At 37.8% G+C, this 6,784-nt stretch overlaps 1 non-coding gene across 1 annotated transcript; it reads right to left on the bottom strand.

The window, feature by feature from the left end:
- Nucleotides 1-6,354: 6,354 nt before the first annotated feature.
- TRNAH-GUG (transfer RNA histidin (anticodon GUG)) lies at nt 6,355-6,426 on the bottom strand. The gene has a single exon. It is a non-coding gene; the product is annotated as a tRNA-His (tRNA).
- Between the last annotated feature and the right edge of the window lie 358 nt (nt 6,427-6,784).

The raw sequence follows: 6,784 nt of genomic DNA, 5'->3' as shown, positions 1-6,784 counted from the left end.
ATATGTTGATGATATTTTGTGCTTATGGCCGTGCAACAAAGACCAGATAGTTTTCTTAATGAACTCAATTCTTTGGTACCTTCAATAAAATTCACTTGTGAGACTGAGGAGAATGGTACTCTTCCGTTTTTGGACATTATGATTCATAGAGTCACTAGAAAGTTCAAATTTAATGTGTATAGGAAACCTACCAACGTGGGGTCGTATTTCATTTTTATTCGAATCATCATAGTAAAGTTAAACAGGCAGTATTTTCAGGAATGTTTCTACGAGCTTTGAGGGTTTGCAGCCCTGAGTTTTTTGATGAAGAGATTGCTAAAATATATGAAATTGGGAAGAGTTTACAATATCCTAAGGGGTTTTTGGATTTCTCGTTTGTACAGGCCCTAAGGCCTGTACAAACGAGAAATCACGTCCCTAAGGCGAAACCAAAAATTTGAAACCAGAAACCGAAAATCGACAGTGAAAAGAAATATAAGAAACATAGAGAAAATTCGTGTTAGAATTATTTATCTTACTTTTTCGGTCATATTTAAATATATATATATATATATATATATATATATATATATATATATATATATATATATATATATATATATATATATATATATATATATTATATGTCGGAAAATCCGACACCATTTAATATTACATACAGACAGATAATAGCTGTGTTGTATAAACAAGTTAACCCATAGAAAACGTAACTTGTAGTGGAATTACCGTCTATAGAAAATGGGATATCATCACCACATACTATTATAAATTCACCAGCTATTCTGCTGGGAATTATTCTTAAATACATTAGTCTTTGAACTTTACCATCAGAAAAACATCTCATATAAATTAACTTAATTATCAATATCAAAATAGAGTAAATGTGACCCTTCTATCACTTTCTGTCATCTGGACAATGTAAGCCAGGCGTCAGGGAGTGGTGAGGGAGCAGCCATTGTTGATACTAAGACCACAGAGGCTCACGGGAGCAAATATGGCTCCTGTTAATTTTACTTGGACGAAGTGTTATGGAAACCAAAGGTGTACCATTATCAACACGCTGTCAACAAATCAAGTTAAGTGTTCTTCCGAAACCCATTTATCTTTCATTTATGGCCATTAATGTCAGTATATAGGGTGATCCGGTTAGAGCACGAGATAGCCTCATACTAAAGGTAATTAAGCCAGGTCTTTAAGGTTCCATGTACAGTGTTTTCTCTGATATAGCTTGTCATATATAGGAACCTGGCTTCACAGTTAGCGCCCTTTTGACAGGTCAAGACGAGGAAGCAAGGCTTTGTGCATCAGTTACCAGGGTGATGGAAGCTACCTCAAAGAGGGAAAATGTGGTGTCTTCATCCTGGTTATACCTGGTGTACTAAGGCCTGCTGTACAATAAGATAAGGAACCTCTTCAATGTATGTAGTCTAATACTGTAGTTTGATTGGCTGCATATATATAAATTAAATTAATATAAACCCCCCTAATGTGTAGAGGATCGATTTGTGAGATTATGACATTATTGCAGAAATACAGTCCACTTATCATTATACAAATTGCTATCGAAGTATATAAATTAACGTAAATATAAATTCATATAAATTAAATAAATATAAATCTCACAGGTCGGTTCCCACATTATTTGGACCTTCGGAACCGGATTATTTGGTCCTTTGAACCCACATTTGGTCATCTTAGTACCGGATGAACCAGTTAACCAGTGGATTCATTAAATAACTAGTGCAGTGTGATTTAAACAAAGGCCAGCAGTCAAGACGGCGGCGTTGCCTCGAACGAGTTCACGAGCCCCGCTCAGTTCAGATCAGCCTTAGTCAGCGGTTTCATGCACACCCACAGATATTTGGTGGCGTGTTATTCTGTGAAATGACAGCGCTAATATTGAAGCCAGCCAAATTAGTGGCTGTGTCGCGAGATTGTTCACGGATTTCGTGGTGTTAAATTTCGCGAGAGATTATCTACGAATTTTGTGGACTTTATTTCGCGAGGTCACTAATAATATTTAATACTTCTAGATAATATTAGAAGTTTCATAGAGGCAATTAAGAGGCTATTATCAATAATTGTGTATATTATTTCTCCAAAATAGAGAATTATTTAATATATATTGCACTAGTGTTCACAATATAATATTTACTAATTGCCAACCCACAACAGGGTAGGATATTAACATTGACTAGTTGAACTATTATTGTTCATCCTAGTCCCATTATTACCATAGTCAGTTGTACTATATTCAACAACCTAACACCATTAATGAATGGTCCAGACCCTATTTTGGGTGTAATTTTATCAACTCGAGTTGAGTTGTATATATAATAATTTACTTATGATCATTACACCTTTGAGTGATTAATTAGTGTCTCTACCATCCTAGGGTGATTTTGAGGAGCTAACCTAAAGGTACTTCCAGTGACACTGGTTTATCACTCAAATCATTAGTGTGTATGATTGTATATATATAATGTGTATTAATTTTAAGTGCTAATCTCTAGAAGAGGTAGGATTATTGCCTAGTGAGTGCAGAATTTTACCCTAGGCTACCATCAGTACTTGCTCACAATTTATGAGCCAGTGGTGCCCAATTAACAAGTCACCATGACTAATCCACAGAAAGCAAAGCGTGCTTTAATAGCAAGTAAACGCCAACTGACAAGAGATCTCGACCAATATGAACAGTTGTTATATGAGCCTGTAATTAATTATCGTCGGTTGAAAATACCACTGTTACAGATTCAAACCCAATTGCATATATTGAAAGCAAATAGGAAATCTTACCAAAATCAGGTCCACGACGACGACGACATAGTAGTTGAAGATGTGGAACCATTCCTGTCTGACCTAGCACAATATGAAGAAGAAACTCAAGGCAGGTTGGAACATTTACACAGGATAATTGAATCAGAACAATTAGCAAGTACATCAAATAAAGTAGATAATGTTATGGATGATCTAGATCTTTTTGAGAATAAATGTAAAGCCAGATTAGATCCTTTAATCAACAAGGATAAAGCTTCACCCAGTAAAGCTTCACCCAATATTATACCACCAGAAATTAAGCAGTTCTCAGACATTTATCCACAGTCTCTGTGGATTCTGAAACCCAATACCTGAGGCTACTAAGTTAACATGCCTCCAAGCTAGAGGTGAAGCTGAACCAGTAGTAGAAAATGTAAATGAAAATAGCGACAGCACTAATTTCCCAGTCCAGCTTCCTAGGAATAATGCTGGCAATGAGAAAACTGTCATACATCTAGTACTACAATTGCTGGATTTACCTCAACCTGATCAGACTGCTGACTCATTACAATCCTCCAGCATGGAGTTTGAGTCACTACTAAGAACATTCAGTCTTAAGGTTGATATAACTACTAGTGAATGGATGACCAAAGTAGTCCTTCAACGAAAATTGTCCAGCGATATACTAGATGAATTATATTCACATCAACATAACACCATCCTGACAGTACAGGACATCACTGAAGGTTTACATTCCATCATAAACAAACGACGTGCAAATGAGGAAGTTAAAGCCTCTTGCAAGCCTTCAGAAATAGAAAATAAGAGTCAATTAAAGGGTAAAACAACTACCCCAAATAAACATCAACCAATTAATCAAACATCAAGTTGCAGAAAATCTGACAATGCAGCAGAATCCTCCAAGCCTACTGTTACTAGTTCACCCAAACCGGTAACTTCCAAACGTGCAGTAGGCTGGGGGACATGTATGTTCTGCAAAAAGAAACATTCAACATACTGTTGTGCTAATTATCCAACCAGAGACACTCGTATGGAGCGACTCCAGGAATTAGGGAGATGTTCAAGGTGTCTTAAGCCACACATAGACTATTGTGATACCCAATTCAACCTGCAACAGGTGTAGAAGAGGTAGGCACCATGCAGCACTGTGCAAATATACGAAATTAACGTATTCAAGACCCAAGGTGGAAGATAGCATTCCCACCACAGTACAGTACTGCAAGGTGCAACAAACGAAGAGTGTCCAATCGGCAAAGTCTAAAGGTAATACGACTTTGCCTACTGCCCAAATTACCATCCAGAATAAGAGGGCCAAGGTCCATACCCGTGGGTTGTTTGACCAAGGATCCCAGAGAACATATGTCACTAAAAGGTTGGCAGATGAACTACAATTAAGGCCTGTAGCCCAGATGTCATTCAATATCTCAGGGTTTGTAACAGATGCAGGACCTCAAGTCTACCAGGTGGTACAACCATCAGTACGTTTAGGTAGGTACGTCTGTCGAGTACAAGCCATTGTGGTGGACAAAATACCAGTAGACCTACAAGTTCAAGGTCTGAGAGCAACAGCCAAATTCCTGAGAAATAGAGGAATAAAATTGGCAGATAATATTAAGTCTGATCACCTCACCGACTTCGGTCTCCTTGTAGGGACAGACTATTGTCATCGATTCATCGGTAGCCCTACTAAATATCAGGGTATAACCATGTTAAACTCTGCAGGAGGTAAATTACTCTCAGGCCCAGTATCAAGCCTGAGGAGACCTATGCCTGCAGATAAACAATGCCAATAGAAATCTAAATTTGTCAGCTGATTATATTTCTCCAGTAGCATTATACTAAGGAGATTACAGCTGACTATAGTAACAGAGGTTGATGTTAGTATCATCATTTAAAGCTGAAGATGAGTTCATGAGGCCTCAGTGGCAAATCAGTGAACAGTAGCCTAAAACAGCTACAAGTCACTGCGACCAATGTCACTGAACCCACTGCAGTCTCAGAACCATACTTTACTTTAATGATGAGCTATTCAATCTTCTGAATCAATTAACTAAATTAAACCCCAATGAATCTGATGACTGATTTGATACATTTATTATTTAATCAAGATGTATTCCATGGGCCTCAGTGTTTATATATCAGTGACCAGTTACCTGAACAAACTTCAGGTTATATCTAATGTCACTGATCTCACTGCAGTCCCTGAGTCATACTTGACTGTAGTACTTGATCACATTCAGTCTTCTGGGTTAAATAATATGTAATTAGGCTTGAATATTAGCCTTTCAAGAGTTAACAGGGAAATGAAATCGCATTAGACTTCTAACCCCTGCAACTCTAGTACGGGACATCCGTCCTGTACGAACAGACGCACAAATGTGTGATTACTAACTACTAACATCAAATTAATCTAATAATTCGAAGGAGGAGTATCGGTGTTCGTCTGTTCTAAATAGGACTTCGACCCGTGAGCAGCCCCTGGGAATTATGTCGGAAAATCCGACACCATTTAATATTACATACAGACAGATAATAGCTGTGTTGTATAAACAAGTTAACCCATAGAAAACGTAACTTGTAGTGGAATTACCATCTATAGAAAACGGGATATCATCACCACATACTATTATAAATTCACCAGCTATTCTGCTGGGAATTATTCTTAAATACATTAGTCTTTGGACTTTACCATCATAAAAAAATCTCATATAAATTAACTTAATTATCAATATCAAAATAGAGTAAATGTGACCCTTCTATCACTTTCTGTCTCTGGACAATGTAAGCCAGGCGTCAGGGAGTGGTGAGGGAGCAGCCATTGTTGATACTAACCACAGAGGCTCACGGGAGCAAATACGGCTCCTGTTAATTTTACTTGGACGAAGTGTTATGGAAACCAAAGGTGTACTATTATCAACACGCTGTCAACAAATCAAGTTAAGTGTTCTTCCGAAACCCATTTATCTTTCATTTATGGCCATTAATGTCAGATATAGGGTGACCGGTTAGAGCACGAGATAGCCTCATACTAAAGGTAATTAAGCCAGGTCTTTAAGGTTCCATGTACAGTGTTTTCTCTGATATAGCTTGTCATATATTAGGAACCTGGCTTCACAGTTAGCGCCCTTTTGACAGGTCAAGACGAGGAAGCAAGGCTTTGTGCATCAGTTACCAGGGTGATGGAAGCTACCTCAAAGAGGGAAAATGTGGTGTCTACATCCTGTTATACCTGGTGTACTAAGGCCTGCTGTACAATAAGATAAGGAACCTCTTCAATGTATGTAGTCTAATACTGTAGTTTGATTGGCTGCATATATATAAATTAAATTAATATAAACCCCCCCTAATGTGTAGAGGATCGATTTGTGAGATTATGACATTATTGCAGAAATACAGTCCACTTATCATTATACAAATTGCTATCGAAGATATAAATTAACGTAAATATAAATTCATATAAATTAAATAAATATAAATCTCACAGGTCGGTTCCCACAATATATATATATATATATATATATATATATATATATATATATATATATATATATATATATATATAAAGACACAACCACTCGCCGTGACCAGGATTCGAACCTAGGTTATTGCGGCCACAACGCAATGTACTAACCACTATACGATCACGGCCACCATGGATGTGTGGCTGAACTGGTTGGTTGTTATTGATAAGAGTAGACTCTCTCTCTCTCTTTCTCTCTCTCTCTCTCTCTCTCTCTCTCTCTCTCTCTCTCTCTCTCTCTCTCTCTCTCTCTCTCTCTCTCTCTCTCTCTCTCTCTCTCTCTCTCCTCTCTCTCTCTTACTCTCTTCTCTCCTCTCTCCCTCTCCTCTCTCTCTCTCTCTCTCTCTCTCTCTCTCTCTCTCTCTCTCTCTCTCTCTCTCTCTCTCTCTCTCTCTCTCTCTCTCTCTCTCTCTCTCTCTCTCTTTCTCTCTCTCTCTCCCTCCTCTCTCTCTCTCTCTCTCTCTCTCTCTCTCTCTCTCTCTCTCT

The sequence above is a fragment of the Procambarus clarkii genome, chromosome 34, assembly GCF_040958095.1.
Source record: "Procambarus clarkii isolate CNS0578487 chromosome 34, FALCON_Pclarkii_2.0, whole genome shotgun sequence".
In the NCBI taxonomy this organism is placed as follows: Eukaryota; Metazoa; Arthropoda; class Malacostraca; order Decapoda; family Cambaridae; genus Procambarus; species Procambarus clarkii.
This window is presented reverse-complemented; position numbering and strand designations above follow the sequence as displayed.